An 18,079-nucleotide genomic window follows, 5' to 3' on the forward strand; every position below is an offset into this window, starting at 1 on the left:
ACTAGCGGTGTCCATCTAATTGGGGGGCGTGGCCAGCTTGGCGCGGCCATGTTTATGAGGGGCAACCGCTCTGAGGCTTCAGCCTAGCGGGTGGTGGGAAGAGGATAACTAGATTGGCCCGGGAGGAACGGTGGCCCACCCAGGGGTGGAGCTGGCCCTTTCCTTACGAATCAAAGGCACTTTACAGCCCAGAGAGGCTGTTTCTTCACCCCGTCGTCTTCTGTACCCTTCTTCCTTTTTGTGACCACCCTGCCCAGTTTGAGGCCACCTCCCATCCCTTCAATTCTGTCAAGTTCTTTCTGACCTTCAAGGCCCATCCTGAAGCACTGATCCTCCATGAAGCCCCATCTTGAGTCTCTTGGCCCTTTGGGAGCTGATCATGACCTTCTGTTGTCATTCCTCCTTTTTGTCTGTTCTTACTTATTTTTCTTGTTTTATTGTAACAGAAACAGCCTACAAACGTCACAGAAAACTTTTAAGTGAAAAGCAGCATCCTTTATCCTACTGTTCTTAGTACAGTTCCTATATTTGTTTCTGTATATTCCGACCCAGGCTTGGTCTCAGACATTGTATTTTATACTGTTGTAATCCTACTGTACAGTATGCTGTAGACCTATGTCCTTTGAAATGGTTTGACTGTGATCCAATGATTAAAAACTACAATTTTGTATCATGACCCAGTTACCCATATAATTGAAACCAAATTTTCCTGATAAACACCTTTACCACCTTTGATGCACTCAAATATTTTCTCATCTAGTCTATTTCATTAAAAAAAAACTTGGTGGCAGGAGACCTATTAATTTTATTTCATGACTCATTAATGGATATTGAACTGCAATTTGGAATAAACATTTCCCCATGTTTTGAAATCATCATTTGCGAAGGCCGTATATGCCCCCAAGTGAATACATCCCATTCTTGTATTGGACATTATTTTATTGGACGTTACCTCCAAATAATACTAATACTAAAGCAAACATCTTTGTGTACATAGCTCTGTCCTTCTGAACTATTATTTTTTTTTTGCCTTTTATACTGTAATTTATTATGGATACACTGTTAGTCCACAGATGTAATCTCTTTGCCTATTATATATCACACACATAAATATTAGCATACAAATAATATATTCTTCATTTTGAGATTTTTTTCAGTAGTTTCTATCTTTATTTTTTACCTTTTGGTTAACCCCTTACCTTCTTCCATCCTCACGCATTCACGCAATACTACACATCAGCTCCCTACCCCTATTTCAGCCAGATAACCATCTGAATTATTTCTTTAAGATAAATTCGCACAAGTGGAATTATGGGGTCAAAGACTATGAGATGGGAATTGAAGCTCCTTATTTTCTGACCAGTTATCTCTCTGTTGGAGTCTCTGTTTCTGTGTGTGAATAATAACCCTGATGCAGTGTTTGGGTGAAAAAAAAAATGTTTTCAGATCTGTTTTGTCTTCTTGATAGAGTCATTGAATGATGGAGCAGGAGGGGACCTGAGATACCATCTCGCCTGGCCGCCTGACTGAGGCCACAGAGGGAAAGTAGTAAATTCTGTCTGAACAGGAAGCAGGCTGCTCAGAAGTTGTTTAGTGCAGTTCTTAGCTTAACACCCAGCCCAAGAAAAAACTTACTCAAGAACATTGTCCATCAGCTGTCAATCAACAGCATTTATTGTTAGAACACTCTTCATATCATTGATTCTGATCCAGAAAAACCAGAGACTGTGCTTCCCAACTGTCACAGGCACAGGCCTAGGGAAGGTGAGAGGAGGAGGAAAAACACTATGTTCTTTTAAAAGTGGTTCCTTCTGCATTTGTTTGGCACCAAGAAAAAGCCACGTAGATCTGGGTACGTCTCATGTTAGTTCCTTGTCTCTCTTCCCCATTCCCTGTGAAATGATGCGTGAGCTGTCATCCTTCTCCCCAAAGAGCCTTGGATTCTCCAAGCCAAACCTTGTCCCACGGTTCTGCTAATGGGACAAAATACTTGAAGTGGGTCTGCAATGAGAGCCTATGTGGGTTGGAGTGAGGCCAACTGGGATTACAGTCCCAGGTCTGCCACTTAGCAGTGGTGTGATTTGGGGCAAGATACTTAAACTTGCTGAGCCTTAGTTTCCATGACTAAAACAAGCTCATTGTGTCAGACTTATAGGGTCATTGTGAGAATTACTAAGTGGTTGGTACTGTGGCTTGTGAGTGACCAGGAGAGACTCAGCAGAACTGGTGCACCTGCTGCCAGCTTTTCATTACAGGGTTTCGCTTAGCAGTTGTTGCCATTCATATATTTTGTTATTGTTTTGATATCAGTTTTTATCAGCTTTGACATTATTGTAAATGATCTGTCGTTAGGAGTTTGGGGCAAATACTTGGGTTGTTTCCTGCTATCAAGGGTGCATAGTTTACTGCAAAAGGCAGCCACTAACATACACAAGTGTCTCTCCACAGAGAGGAGATGCCCTCTTCACCTCTCTACTCATCCTTCCTACTGAGACCATCGATTTTGGGTTTCATGTGCCCAGACACTGCAGATGGTGGTGATCCCCATGGCGTCGGGGAGGCTGAAAGAGCCCCAGGTAACCCACCGCATTCCTTTCATCCCCGGATACATGAAAGACCAGCTTTGGGGCTTCCCTGGTGGCGCAGTGGTTGAGAGTCCGTCTGCCGATGCAGGGGACGTGGGTTCGTGCCCCGGTCCTGGAAGATCCCGCATGCTGCGGAGTGGCTGGGTCCGTGAGCCATGGCCACTGAGGCTGCGCGTCCGGAGCCTGTGCTCCGCAACGGGAGAGGCCACAACAGTGAGAGGCCCGCGTACCGAAAAAAAAAAAGACCAGCTTTGATTCCCATGGGGGCTGTTTGCCGAGCCTAACGCAGCTTAGCCTGGCTTCATGCTGTAAATTCTGCCCACGCGCAGATGGGTTACTGTGAGCCAGCTGTCTGTCTGTCTGTCTTTGTTCCAGTGAGCTGTGGTCCTGAACTGTCTGGGAGTTTTAGAGCTAGGTTTTTAAGGAAAATCGAGCACTGCACTGGAAGACAGGAGAAATGGGTTAATTCCTGGCTAGGCCAGGTTCTCACTGCATGACCTTGGTCAGGTCAACCTTCCTCTTTGGCTCTCAATTTCCTTGTCTGTGAAAGGCACAGTGGAAAAACTAGACAGCTTAGATACCCTAGGATTCTATTTTTAATGGCCTTGTTATTTGTAAAGTGCCCAGATGTAAGGCACCCTCACTGGCTGTAAGGTAGACATATAAAATAAGAGCCAATCATTACCCTCAAGATATCTTCAGTCTAGTTAGAGAGACAGACTGACAACATGAAATAGTGAATGCCAGACGACATATAATTAAAAGCCAGCTGTCTGGTACTTACTGTTGATGCATTAGGAGCTCAGGGGGAAAAAAGAATGCTGTGAGTATTGGGGGTGGCTTTGGAGGCTATGAGTCCTGGAGGATAGATGAGACTGGGTCAGGTGAAGATGGGGAGAGGACACTCCAGAGGGGAGCCCAAGGGCTTCTTGTGCCTACAGGAGGCGCCCTTTTCAACTCTGCACGAAAACACCGTATAGGCTAGCCACAGCCCTGGCTTATTTGTCATGGAGACACTTAGGTCAATTTTTCCATCCCTTGTCCCATCTTGGGCTTGCCTGACCCATGGGTCCCAGACCTGGACTCCTACCACTGCCCCGAGGGCACCTTCTCAGAGCGGGAGTGGGGGAGAATGGAATCATTCACTGTCAGAAGCATTTCAGGCAGGAAATGAAGAATTTCGTAGGTGGTTAAAATTACAGTGGAGGCTGATTTATGTTTGAATTTTGTTCCAGGACAGCAGATTATAGCCCAGGTTCTGAGGCAAAGGCAGCCGTGTCTTTATGGCCTGCTTGGATCAGTTTTATGTCTTAGTGGTTTTTATATATTTCAGCTAAGCCAAGATGCTCGAACTTTTTGTCTCATACTTCACTGGGGAACTCATGTACCACTCCTGCACCCAACCTCATTTTCCCATAAATAGAAAAAAAACAAAATAGATGAAAATAATGTTTTTGCTTCCTACTTAGTTGGTATCCAGTAATTTAAGCTAAATTAAATCAAATCATAAATAGATGATGAATCCACATGACACCCTGAAGTAGATGTCAGGGAACATCGTGAAAATAAAAGGATAGAAATCTAAATATTGTTGAATATGCAGATCACTCCATCCCATAATATTTTCTTGATAAGAAGAAATTTCTTTCTTTTTTTTTTTTTTTTGCGGTACGCGGGCCTCTCACTGCTGTGGCCTCTCCCGTTGCAGAGCACAGGCTCCGGACGTGCAGGCTCAGCGGCCATGGCTCACGGGCCCAGCCGCTCCGCGGCATGTGGGATCCTCCCGGACCGGGGCACGAACCCGTGTCCCCTGCATCGGCAGGCGGACTCTCAACCACTGCGCCACCAGGGAAGCCCCAGAAGAAATTTCTATCAGATATTAGCACCAAGAAAAGCTATGTGGCTCTTCCTGGCATGCTAACAGGTTTTTACCTCATGGCTACTCTACCTTTTGTAACTGATCATGCTTCACACTTTTTTTGCTCATGATGAACCTCAGACCTGAACCCGTTCAAGGATTTTGAGCAGAGGTTTCCAGGTACTAGCATTCTCCCTGGCTTTATTTTCTTTTTCTACCCTTGTTTTCACTTTGCTCTATCACTTTATCTATTTTTATCCCACTGTATTGTGTGCATTTTGATAAACTACCTCAAATCCTTTTTTAGAACACAAAAGAGCATAAATAAATCAATAAATACATCCTGTGTTTGTAAATATGGCACTTTGATCTTTCTAAGGCAAATTTTCACATCCATTAGCTCTGTGGGTCCTCACATAGCACTGTAAGGAAAGTTAGGCAGGCTCAGTCACCCTATTTTGCAGACAAGGAAGCTGAGGTACATCCATGAATAAAATGGTTTGCAGAAGAGGACAAACCCACTCTTCCACCTGTATACAAGATCACCAAAACCCCTCTGAAGAAGGAGACAGGAATATGAAACAGCCCACTTCCCTTTTTCTAGAGAAGCGGATTGAGAAGGAGGAAAGGTTGGAGGTCACCACTGGAGAGGACACAAATTGGGGTGACCATTGGCTTCAGAGATTCCTCCAGAGTCCGTATCTGTGTTGCCATTTCTACCGCCTCCTGCCTTTTGATAACAAACCCACTCCCACCTGTCACATGGGTGGCATATAACTCAAGCAGGGTAGCCAGTCATAAAACCACATGCTCCTGGCCATAGTGATTTGTTCAGACAGGAGAACACATGACCCAAGCTGGGCCAATAGGAGTTCTTCACCGAGATTTTTAATCTCTAACTCGGAAATGAAACCTCATCTCAGCTCTGGTTGCAGAGCTGTTGAGATGTGATCCTGGAACTGCTGATGGCTGTGCTCCCTTCCAGGAAAAGAGGCTCCTGAGGGGTATAAGGGGAGGCCGGCAGCATGAATAAAGCAGCAGCTGTGAGAGGTGGTGGGAGAGAGTGACTTGTGGATGTTTGGAGCTGAGGTTCCAGACTCCTTACCCTTGCCCCTCCCAGGATGGAGGCCAATACATCCCCTTTTTTGAGTAAGCTAGTTTGAGCTGGGTTTCTCTCACTTACTGCCTAGAGATTTCTGAATTCATATAGTTTGTAGACAGAGTTTGTTTTTGTTTCTGAGGGAACCCTGAAGTTCTGCTTTTCTGGAATCCAAATTTTGGTCTCCTTTGTCCACACAACCGGACACTCAATGTTTAAATCTCAGTGTTTAGCTTATGCAAGGGAGCTTAGGCCCTGGGAAGTAATAATAATAATTACCAGCCCATTGTCATGCATCTGTCACTGGAACATAAACAAAGGCAGTAGAGCTTAGTGGTTCAGAATGTGGTACCTGGCTCTGCTGCTCATCAACCGTGTGACCCTAGGCAAGTTACTTAACCTCTGAGTCTCAGCTCCCTCATCTGTAAAATGGGGATAAAATAGTAGGCACCTCATAAAATTCTTGTGAAGATTATGTTCAAATAATCCATTTCAGCACATAATGCTGTGCCTCATACCTCATTAGCACACCATAAATGTAACTCAAGTATTTTGGATAATTTTACACGTACTATCCCTTGAGAACTTCTATGAATGAAGCAGAACAAACATTCTCATATTCGTTTGGCCGATGAAGACTCTGATGTTCAGAGGGGTTAAGTGACCCATGCAGGCCACATAATAAGTGGAAAAGTCTGGATTCTTGATATTGGAGTCAAACCCAGGGTTCTCTCCTTTGGACCACGTTACCAAGTGGCGCTGTGCTGGCTATTGTCAGGAAGCCAGTTTAACAGCTTATAAAGGGCACTATCCCTCCAGGCACAGAGTCCATTAGCAAAGCCAAATTCTGTCCAGGAGGCTGCTTGCTGAGGACAGAGGATTGGCACTGGAAAGATGCCCACAGAAAAGACTGCTTAAGTTGGCTTCCCTGGTCACCTCCAGCAAGTGTCTATCTATATTCCTCTTCCTCCTCTTCCTCCCTGTCAGTTCCCAGCACCCACACATCTCACATATAAGAATTCTAGAAGACAGACTACCAGAATCAGAAAGTAATACAGAGATTGCTCGAGTCCATCCATTCATTCAGCAAACATTTGTTAAGCTTCTACTATGTGTCATGCATAGTAGATGTTATGGTGAACAAGACACAGATCAAATCTCTCATTTTACAACTGAGAAAGACCAAGTCCTAGGAAGGAAGATGGTTTCCCTAAGGTCTACAGTGAGTTAGTAACTTTGTTAGACACCTAGATGTATCTGCCTAGCTCACAGCAGCACCCCCTTTTCTGAGGTTTACGTGATCTCGCCTTCCTTGTCATAGCTGATTGGACCAGGGGGAAAAAAGACACCTGACTGAAGCTAAGCCAGCCAGATTTCATCTCCCAGGAATTTGACCCTGGTATGAGATGCTGATTTCAGCCCAGAGAGAAAGGAACAGAATGAATGCATGGTCCTATCAATAGTCTATCTATCTCCCCTTGGGTGTTCTACCAGTACCACCCATCCCTTATATCTTTCCTCTTCATTTTTGGAGTTTTGAATGTTTTTTTTTTCTTCTTGCAACAAAAAAATAAATAAACTAAACTAAGACTGTGTTCAAACTTTGATTAAAACCTAAGCCTCCTGGCTCCCAGACCTGTGTTCTTTCCATCACGCCAACTGGCAGCAGAGATGCCTTCCCTAGGATCTCTCAGAACTCTGGCCTTTGGATTTGCCAAACAAAACCATGCCATCCAAAGGGGTTCTCAGCGTTCAGAGAAGGGGTCTCTGGGAGAGGCCAGGTCCCTTGATCTCTAGAGCAATTGCTTTCGGTGTGTGTGTGATGGTTTCCAGAACAGCAGGAGAGGATGGTGATTAAAAGTTCAGGCCTTGAAGCCAGACTGCCTGAGTTCAAATCAATCCAGGTCCTCCACTCATTAGCTGTGTACCTTGGGCAAGTCGATTTTCTCAGTTTCCTCCTCTGATATTTACCCCCATGGGGTTGTGGTAAGGCTCCATATATGTATGAAGTGCTTGGAATAGTGTACAACAAATGCTAGCTATTTACTATGCAAGCAGCCTGCTTTTTAAGATTGCATTTGCTTACAAAACATTCCCAGACCCTTAGGGTTTAGCTTTCACTCACTTCTCTAGCTACTGCTAGTCCCCTGAAATCCACCTTGGTCTGATCACATTTTTAGCATAAAAACAAGTAGCATTCAAAGCCCAGGTCAGATACACACATGAAAAGCAATCAGTCTCTGACCTTTTACACACATTGATGTGTGTGTTGTACCTGTGATGAGGTAGTTGTCTCAGCTAGTACACTCCCCTAGGGCAAGAGCTGACCAGCCTGATTAAAGTTTCTCATCAAACTTCATTCAACAATTATTTATTAAGTGCCTACTATGTTCTGAGCTCTATACTGGGGCTGGGGGACAGGGGCTCTCTGTGTGGTGACAGACTAAAAGATAAATACAATACCATGTTCCCAGCACTGTGAGAGAGGCAAGCATAAGGATCTATGAATGCGTTGAGAATGTGGGCCTAGCTCAGACTGGGGAGTTAAGGAAGGAGGCTCAGAGAAAAGGAAAGATGAGTAAGAGTTAGGCAATGCAATTTCACACCCATCAGGTCTGCAGACATCTGACAAAACCAAGTGTTGACAAGGATGTGGAGCCATGGAAACTCTGATACATTGCTGGTGGAGTGTAAATTCGTACAAAACTTTGGAAAACAAATCAGCATTAACTAGAAAAGTTAAAGATGCACTGTTGCACCAGTTGACATACTACAATCATGTACATTGTTGCAATAGCAAAGAATTGGAAACAACTTAAATGTCCATCATATTAGTCAGCTACTGTTGCAATAATACTGTGTAACAAATAATCCTAAAAATATCTCAGTGATTTACAACAATGAACATTTACTTCTTGCTCACAGGATTTCAGATGGGGTGATTCTGCTTTGGTTTGCATCTGCTCCATGTATCTCTCATTTGGAGACCCAGGCTGAAGGGATAACCGTTTGCTGGGAACATGCTCTTCTCATGGCAAATGGCAGGAGGCCAAACTAAACCATTTATAACCTCTATATGCATCACATTCTCTAGCATTCTGTTGGTTAAATTCCGTTGGGTCAAACTCAAAGTTAGTGGAGCAGGGGTATGTTCTCCATCCACTCTACATGGCAAAGGATGTAAATGTATAGTTCTATATAGTCGTGGAGTAAAGAGTTGGGAACAATAATTCAATCAACTATATCCATCAATAGAAAAATGGGCCAATAAATTGTAGTGTAGTCATACAATGAAAAATTATACAGCAATGATGGTCTAAAGCAGGGATAAGCAAACTACACCCAATCCAGCTTGCTGCTGGATTTTTTTTTGTAATTACAGTTTTTGCAATTACACTTGTACTGGAACACAGTCACACTCACTCATTTACATGTTGTCTATGGCTGTTTTCACATTACAGTGGCAGAGTTGAGTAGTTGCAACAGATTGTTGAGCCTGCAAAGTTTAAAATACTTATTACCTGTCTCTTCCAGAAAAGTTTGCCGACCTCTGATCTAGAGTTACGCACATCAACACGGATGAATCTCACAAACCTAGTGCTGTTTGAAAAAACAATTTGCAGAGGAACATAAACCATATGATACCATTTCCCTAAAGTTTCAAAACATGCAAAATATTCAAAACAATACTATATATTGCTTTAACTACTCAAACATATGCTGTATAAATAGTAAATGTCCAAAGCAGGCTAGGCACTTCCCTGGCAGTCCAGTAGTTAAGACTCTGCGCTTCCACTGCAGTGGGCGAGGGTTTGATCCCTGGTCTGGAAACTAAGATCCCTCATGCTGCTAGAAGGCTAGAGATTATCTCAATAACTGGGGAGATGGATGTGACTGGGGACAGGTGCTCAGGGGATTTCTACTGTTTTGGTAATGTTTTACCTCTTAAGCTGAGTGATGTTGGTCATATAAGGGTAATAATTTTATTATTACTCATACCTTTTATGTAAGTCTTGCATATTTCATAAAAGAAAAAAAAGAGTTAGGGGAGCACAGAAGATGGGTGAAGGGTGTTCTAGGCCCAGGACCCAGGATGCAATGATGGAGGCATGAGGAAGACTAGAATGACTGAAGCATGAAGTGCATGGGGAGAGGAGGCTGGGAAGATGGGGTGGGGGGCTGGTCTTTGGACCACTCTAAGGAGTTTGATTCCTTACTGAGGCAGAGAGGAGTTCCTGGGCAGTTCTGAGCATCAGTGGCACTGTAATCAGATGCGTGTTTTAGAAGTGTCAGCTGGTTGCAGTGTGGAGGATGGTGGGGAGCTGGGCTGCCCCACATCTTGCCCCCCAGGTGTCTCGCTTGCCTCAGTTTACTCCCAGCCCTGGTCTGGAAGTGGGTGAAACTGGAGGCAGGGACAAGGTTAAGAGGCTGTGGCAGTGGTCCAGGGTCTGAGCCAGAGCAGTCACAGTAGGGATGGGAAGGAGCTTGGAGAGCTATGAAGAAGGTGATTAAAGAGGGAATGTGGAGAGTAAGTGAGGGAGAGAGTCTAGGAAGCCACCCACCTTTCTGCCTCAGACAAATGGATGGTGTTGCCATTTGCTGGGACAGGAAATCCAGGCAGAGTGGCAGATTTTGGGAGAACAGTGGTGAGTTCAATGGAGTGGGGATCCAGGATGTAGCTGGAGGGATGATAGATGGAGTGGGAGGGCAGGCAAGTGGTTGAAGGACCCTGAAGTTCTTTGTTTTCTTTGTGCTCCAGGAGGGGAGCAGTGGGAATTGGGATGGGCATGGCAGATACTGTCCATCACCTACCCCCCAGCATTCCTCCTCCTTTGCTAGGAGAGCCCAGTTTTCTCCAGGAATCAATGTGTCCAGCCCCCAGATTAATCATGATTGGTACAAATCAATGATGACCATCTATTTCTCTCTTCTAGTAATTGGCTTAGGAATAGACATGTGACCTCATTCTGAAAATGAGACATAAGGAATAATATGCTGGGACTTCTAGGAAATTGTTTTCTTCCATGATAAGAGACATATGTGTGAAGAAAGTCTTCCTGTCTTCTCATTCTACACATACATTTTTCTCTCCCTGACTCCTTCATTTCTACTTGGGAAGCTGTTGGGGAGGGGTGTGAGGCTTGGAACTGTAGCAGCCATCTTGTCACATTGAGGAGACACATTGAGGATGGCAGAATGAAAAAACAGGAAGAGCCTCTGGGTCCTTGATGACATCTGTGAACTGCTAAACTAGTTTTGGGACCTGCTACCTTCAGATACTTGTCCAGTACATAATATATGTCCTTATGTTTTGAGCCACTGCCAGTTGGTTTTTCTATTACTTGTGGCCAATTACACCCTAATCAGTATAGGGGATTTGAAATTCTGAAATAATTGCAGTGTGGCTTGAAAGAGGGAAACCAAATACAGTGTTGAGGGTTCAGCTGAGAAAGAGAATCTTAGGATAGCCTACAAGGACCTCCACAACTAGGTCCCCCCCACCTCTTATTACTCTCACTTTCTCAATCGACCCAGCCACACTGGCCTTTTGCTATTGCTCAAACATGCCAGGCATGCTCCCACCTCACAGTCTTTGTACCTGCTGTTCCCACTGCCTGGAATGCTCTCCCTCCAGGTGACTACATGGCTCCCTCTCACCTCCTCTAGGTCTTTACTCAGAAGTCACCTTCTCTGTGAGATCGTCTCTGGCTGTTCTCTTTAAATTGAACCCCCTCCCAAGTCTCTTTCCTTTTCCTCCATAGTACTTACTATGTATTTTGCTTATTTGTTTTGTTTATTGTCTCTCTATACTAGAACGTAAAACTGGGAAATTGGGTGGGGGGAGGCAGTGCTGGAAAGGTCAGAATTCACTGATGTATCCCCCAGGGCCTAGAATAGTGGATATAAATAGGAGATGTTCAATAAATATATATTTTTTAAAAATAAATTTGTTAATTTATTTATTTTTGGCTGTGTTGGGTCTTCGTTGCTGTGCGCGGGCTTTCTCTAGTTGCGGCGAGCGGGGGCTACTCTTCGTTGCGGTGTGCGGGCTTCTCATTGCGGTGGCCTCTCTTGTTGCGGAGCACGGGCTCTAGGCACGTGGGCTTCAGTAGTTGTGGCTCGCAGGCTCTAGAGCGCAGGCTCAGTAGTTGTGGCGCACGGGCTTAGTTGCTCTGTGGCGTGTGGGATCTTCCCGGATCAGGGCTCGAACCCGTGTCCCCTGCATTGGCAGGCAGATTCTTAACCACTGTGCCACCAGGGAAGCCCAATAAATATTTGTTGAATGAGTGAATGAATAAATTTATTTGTAGGGACACCAAGACTGACAAGAAGATATCATTTTCTCTTGCTGACATCAGCAGCCTGGAGGGTGAAAGCAGATGACTAGATGGATTCAGGGATGAGGTTTTGCTCAGAGGGGGCAGAGAAAGGGAACAGGAGGGGCAAAGGTTTGGAGGGGATTCTCTGGGTTAGGGTCTCCACATCTGTGGTTATCAAGTCACGTGGTGTGGTGTTTGAGAGCAGGGACTCCAGGACCCGTATCTGGTCCTTCCCACCAGCTTGCCCAGCACGCAGAGAGTTCCCTGCCCTGCCTGTTCCAGACTCCTGCTTTTACTTGGTGACTCCTCTCACCTGGAATTCTGACATTTTCCGTGCTGGCTCCCCCGGCCCTATTTCCCCCTTCTTGGAATTCCTATATACATATACTACCCCAAAACCCTGCCTGTCCCTCCCAGTGTTCTCACGTTGTTTCATGTCTGTGTTTGTTTGATCTCTAACCCAACATCCAGCCTCCATCCCCTCCTGTGCTCCAGGAGCCCACAAGACGGGGTGCCCATGAAGACATTCAGAAAACCCTTAGGGGGCGAGGGAAAGGTCCTGTTATTTCAACAAGACACATTTAGAGATGAGTTCTTCCTTTTCGGTATTCCATCAAATGGCCCTTGCCCACCATCCTCCATATCTTCTGGGGAGGAACATGTGCTTTCACACGTGTGTCACATTCACTTCTCCAAGAACCCCAGGAAGTGGATGTTATTATTGCCACTTTCCAGAGGAGGACACTGCGGCCCAGAGAAACGCAGGATCCTGCTCAGAGCTACTCAGTTAGACAGATGCAGAGCCGGGTCTGAGTTTTCCCAGGGAGAAGGGAGAGAGAACCCCTTCCCCCCCTTTCCCCCGCCCCTTCCCCCCTCACTCCACCTCTCATTCAGGTCTCCCCTTCTCCGGAGGAAGCGAAAACCTGATCGGTGTTGTTTTGCAGTGAACAAGGCTTGGAGCTCTTCCTAAACGGCTTGCTGGAGGTACCGGTGTTTTTATACATGGCTTCCCGTCTCCCTCGCTTCCTCTCTTTGAGGTTGTGTGGAATCAGAGAGAGCGAGCACCCCTCCTCCTGCCTCCTGCCTGGATTCCCTTTGGTGGCTCCTGCCTGAAGTTAAATCACGGATCACTGCTTAGCTGCCTACCCTGCTCTGCCTGGGGCGAGGCGCAGACGTCTTCCTCTGACATTCCTCGTGCTCCCTGGGATGTGAGTTTTCAGTGCCTTGCTCCCAGGCCTGGACTACTGCCTCTCTGGAGGTATCCAAGGGCTCCCTTGCCCTCTGGCTTCCAGTTGGGCTTAAGGAAGGGAGGGGAGTGAGGACAGGGAATTTATTACCCCAGCTTCCTCCCTGCAAGGTCACCACTGGTTGGCCATGTCCCTCTACCCGTGATTACCCACCATCAGGCAGCCCTCCCCACACTGCTGCTCTCTCAGGGGCTCCCCACTCTTGCCAGCCCTGGGTGCTGCAGCACCCTTGCCAGTTTCCCTAAACCCTGCCTGCACCTTCGCAAACAAGCTCTTTATTAAACTCTCCTCATGTCATCCAGGGTGAGGCTGTCATCTCATTGCCCCCAAGACCCCGAACTAATCAAGTACCGGCCAGTTGAGAGTCAGCTGAATCTGCAACAGGAAACAGGACCCAGAGAGACAGCCTCACGGAGCCGGAGGGCGCTGTCACCACCCCCCTGGCCATCAGTCTCCCAGAGGGAAGAACCCCTGGTAAGCCACAAGTGGGAGTCCAGTCAACTCCACCCTGTAAAGCAGACTATCTAAATGCCTGCTGCTTCCAAACTCTGAAAACTGCTGCCTTTGCTTCTCCCCCAGGAAGAGGAAGACTGCCCTGATGGGTCCTGATCCACAAATGGGCACCATACTGTGCAGTAAACAGTAATCTCCAAATATTTTGATCACACATCCCTGTGGGTAAAACATATTTGAGGATGTGCCCGTATATTAGTCAGGGTCTCAGCAAGAAACAGATGTCCTGGGCTTCCCTGGTGGCACAGTGGTTAAGAATCCGCCTGCCAATGCAGGGGACACGGGTTCAAGCCCTGGTCCAGGGGGATCCCACATGCCGCGGAGCAACGAAGCCCGTGCGCCACAACTACTGAGCCTGCGCTCTACAGCCCGCGAGACACAACTACTGGGCCCTCACGCCACAACTACTGAAGCCCACACGCCTAGAGCCCACGCCCCTCAACAAGAGAAACCACCGCAATGAGAAGCCCGCACACTGCAATGAAGAGTAGCCTCCGCTCACCGCAACTAGAGAGAGCCCGCGTGCAGCAATGAAGACCCAATGCAGCCAAAAGTAAATAAATAAATTTAAAAAAAAGAAGAAGAAACAGATGTCCTGTTTATGTTAGGGTAATTCAAGCAAGTTTATTTACAAAAGATTCTTTATAAAGGTGTGGGTGTAGAGGCACCATAAGGGGTAGTGCCGTAAGCAGAGCTGTGACCACCCCTTGGTCCATAGGGGAGGGGAGAGAGTGGTACACCCAGATTTGGAGGGAGACAGCCAACCTGTGAGGAGCTTCCCAATAAGGGACACAGCCACCTGAAGTGGCCCTGCAGGGAAGGAGCCATCGGAATAAATTCCCCAACTGCACTTTCCTCTTCCCATTAGCCCTCCCATTACCCAAATCCCACCTGACTCCGCAGGGCAGGGAGCCTAAGGGCTGGGCTGAGGAGGGCTGAAGGGACAAGCAGGAAAGAGTAAGCTCATATCCCCCGCAAATGTATGTTTATCTATTAATAAATTCTAAACATGCACAACTGTGCTAATATATTATGTACATTATAAAGTACATACAAGGAGGGAAATTGAAAAGGACAAGATAGAAGAGATAGAAGTTGTGCCCCAATCGATTATTTCCTGTCCCCTTGGAGGTGTGGGCTCCCTGCTTTGATGAACACTGTGTTGAGGACCAATGTCCCTGAAGGAACATTCTGATGTGATAGAAGTGTGTAAAAACCGATCAGGCTGGACACTTGAGATGAGTGCATTTGCCTGTGTGTAGATCTCTCTCACACACACACACACACATGCACATGCAAGTCTGTGACCCGTGGGTTCCCACTTTTCTCCATTGTTCGCTCAGGAGGTTGGAGCAGGCCTGTTGTTCCTGGGCTACTTCTCTCCCTTTCTCCTCCTCTCACTCGTGCGGGCCACCAGCTGAAGTGGCCCAGCCCAGGGCACCTCCCTCTGGGGGAGGCTGACCCCTTGTTCTCTCAGGGTAATAAATGAGTCACACTTACAGGTTCTTGCCACGAGCTGGGAGCTGCTCCAGGCACTTAATATGCACTAACTCATTTAATCCCCACAACAACCCTCTGAACACTGGTACTATTTTTTTTTTTTTTTTTTGTGGTATGCGGGCCTCTCACTGTTGTGGCCTCTCCCGTCGCGGAGCACAGGCTCCAGACGCGCAGGCTCAGCGGCCATGGCTCATGGGCCCAGCGGCTCCGCGGCATGTGGGATCTTCCCCCACCGGGGCACGAACCCACATCCCCTGCATCGGCAGGCGGACTCTCAACCACTGTGCCACCAGGGTAGCCCTGAACACTGGTACTATTTTTACCTCTTTTTTCCAAATGGAGAAACACAAGAGGCACAAAGAGGGGAAGTGACTCACCCAAGGCCACACGGCTAGTGAAGGGCAGAGCCAGGATTTAGCCCCAGGGTCTGTGCTCTGACCCAAAGCTGTGTGGCTTCTCTTGGCTTCCCCGGGGCCAAGAAGCAAGCAGACTCAGCCTGTCCCATCAAAGCTGATCTCCTTTTCTCTCTCACTTTCTCCAATTTCCTCTCATGTGGTGATTGGTATGGGAGGGAAGGGGGTGACAAACGAGCAGCACCTGAGGGCAAGTGGCCTGGGAGGCCGCAGTCAGGGCCTGGGGCTGGGCCTCCGTGCTTTCACCCAATCTGGAAGAGGGAGAGGTGCATGTCTGCCCTACACCCTCTCCCTCCAGCAGGCTGACCTCCTTTTCTCCCTCCCTGGCTGACTGGCTCCTCCTGACCTCTGCCTTCAGCCAGCCCCCTCCCCACTCTCTGCAATGCACTCCTGCTCCCAGCCCAGCTGGCCTTCCAGGCTCAGTTGAGGTCCCACCGTCCCTCTAGGGAGTATCTCCCCCCTCCCCCACACCCTAACCCACTTTTTGAATCTCGGAGCCAGGCCCCCCTCCTCACTGCCAGCTCAGAGAGGGTAGGAACCACATCTGTCTTGCTTACTGTCACCACCTGGACACCTTCCCCAAAGGTGCTTGGGACAGCCAGAGCAGGCACCCAGGGATTGCTGGAATCAGCAAAGGAACGTAGGGCTGTTCGTGACTTCTGACGTTGTTTTGGGCCATCAATGGGTCATCAGAGGGTTTTCGGCACGTGCATTTCATGATCAGAATTCTCCAAGGGTCCCGGAGCATTTAGGGGGGCATCTTCCCCCCTTTCTGGAGAGTGTTTGCCAAGAGCTGCGGCGGCTTGGGAAGACCCCTCCCCGATGACCGCAAAGGAAATGGTGGGCCCAGTCTCCTTAGCAGCACGAGCCGTGGGCAGCCAGACAGGGCAGCGCCATGAGGCTGGCTCTGCTGACTACAGGCGCCATTCGTGCCCAGCCGGCGGGGGAGCCCGCCTGCATGGGCCTCACGACAGCCTCGTGTCAGAAAGCCCTGGGCACCTGAACTCTGTCGCCTCACAAGACAGGTCACTTCCCTCCCCAGCTTCCACGTCTTTACCGGAGCTGTTTTCTTGTCCCTTAACTCTGTTGGTATTGAAGTCTGGGCAGCCTGACAGCCCTGGCAGGCAGCCCAGAGGCCAGGGCCCCAAGCAGACACTCTCTCTGCCTTATTATTCAGCTGTAGCGGGCTGCGATTGGGTGGCATTTGTGAGCACAAAAGAGATGACGAGGTCATTCAGGAGACTCTCAGAAAAGGGCGCCACAGGCCTCCTGGCTGGAGGTTCTCCTGGGGTCCGGTTGAGTCTATTTTCAGCTGTCCAGGCATTTCTGTTCACATCTGACCCTGGCCCCTGGGCCTCTGCATACCCGGGGGTGGGGGTTGGCATGGAGATTTCTTCTAGGACCTCCCTGCCTAGAGAACCCAGTGCTGGCTGCCCCGATCTGAGGCCCTGGGCACTCTACTTGCCCACTCTCTCACGAATGAGATGATGGGGGTGGCATCCACAGGGGTCAGTTCCCTACCACAGGCACCTGCATCCACCTGGCCTCCCTCCACTTGCCAGACCAGCAGAGAAGAGAGCAGAAGCAGCTGTGCTGCTGCCGCCGCGGCCCTGTACTTGCGAGTCAGCGATAAAGGGCCAACGCCCTTAATTGGTGCCTCGTGTGATTCGTGGCTCCTTTTTCACCCACAACATCATTCCTGGTACCCAGATCAAAGCTCCTGCCAGCTGTGCACTGAGCCCTGCTCTCGGCAGGAAACTGAACTGGAGCAAGTGAGGATGAAAGATGAAGCTGAGGATGGAAAGTCATTTTTGTTGACAACAGGCTCTGTCCCCCTGCTGCTCCCTGTTGGCCTCTGCCCCCAACCTTGTTTCTAGTCCTGGGAGCAACGGGGGCTTTGAAAATTCCACCGAAAAATGGTGCCCTGGTTCCCGGCATGCCCTGTGGCCGTCTGTCGTTGATTTGAAATCTTTTCGCCCGGAGTCCCAGTCCTGCTCTGTAGACAGCAGTATTTGCTTATTAATTTGTTTATTGATTTACTGGGCTGTACTTGGGGCTTCTCCCGGGAAGAACTCCAGACTTGTGGGCTGCCCAGCATCCAGCCATCAGTCAGAATCAAGTTTGGGCTTAAGATGCCACACGAGGGTGGGATAGGGAGGGTGGGAGGGAGGGAGATGCAAGAGGGAGGAGATATGGGGATATATGTGTATGTATAGATGATTCACTTTGTCATAAAGCAGAAACTAACACACCATTGTAAAACAATTATACGCCAATAAAGGTGTTAAAAAGAAAAAAAAAAGATGCTGCACAGCTTGGAGTGGGCGGGCCTCGGACCAGCACAAAGTCCCGGAAGGATTGAGGGGATGGACAGTGGGGCACTGGAAGGCCGAGGCCAGTCCGTGAGGAGGTGGGCTGACGCAGCAGCCCCAGGGACCAAGGCACGCTGCACTCTGTGGGAATGGCGCCCCCTGGAGTTGTGCAGCATGGCACTCCGGCTTTGGGCCTCTGCCTGTGGAAAGGTTATTATAGACTCGTGGCCAA

The 18,079-nt window shown here is 48.1% G+C and overlaps 1 protein-coding gene across 4 annotated transcripts in view; it reads left to right on the forward strand.

The window, feature by feature from the left end:
• The window catches only part of CMTR1 (cap methyltransferase 1), a 64,553-nt gene extending 47,298 nt beyond the window's left edge, over window positions 1-17,255 (forward strand). For all 4 annotated transcript variants that reach the window (XM_060162763.1, XM_060162765.1, XM_060162764.1 and 1 more), the window contains one exon: window positions 17,246-17,255. The gene's annotated coding sequence lies outside the window, so the exon portion shown is untranslated. The remainder of the gene's footprint in view (window positions 1-17,245) is intronic.
• Window positions 17,256-18,079: the final 824 nt, after the last annotated feature.

The sequence above is a fragment of the Lagenorhynchus albirostris genome, chromosome 10 (assembly GCF_949774975.1).
Source record: "Lagenorhynchus albirostris chromosome 10, mLagAlb1.1, whole genome shotgun sequence".
NCBI lineage: Eukaryota > Metazoa > Chordata > Mammalia > Artiodactyla > Delphinidae > Lagenorhynchus > Lagenorhynchus albirostris.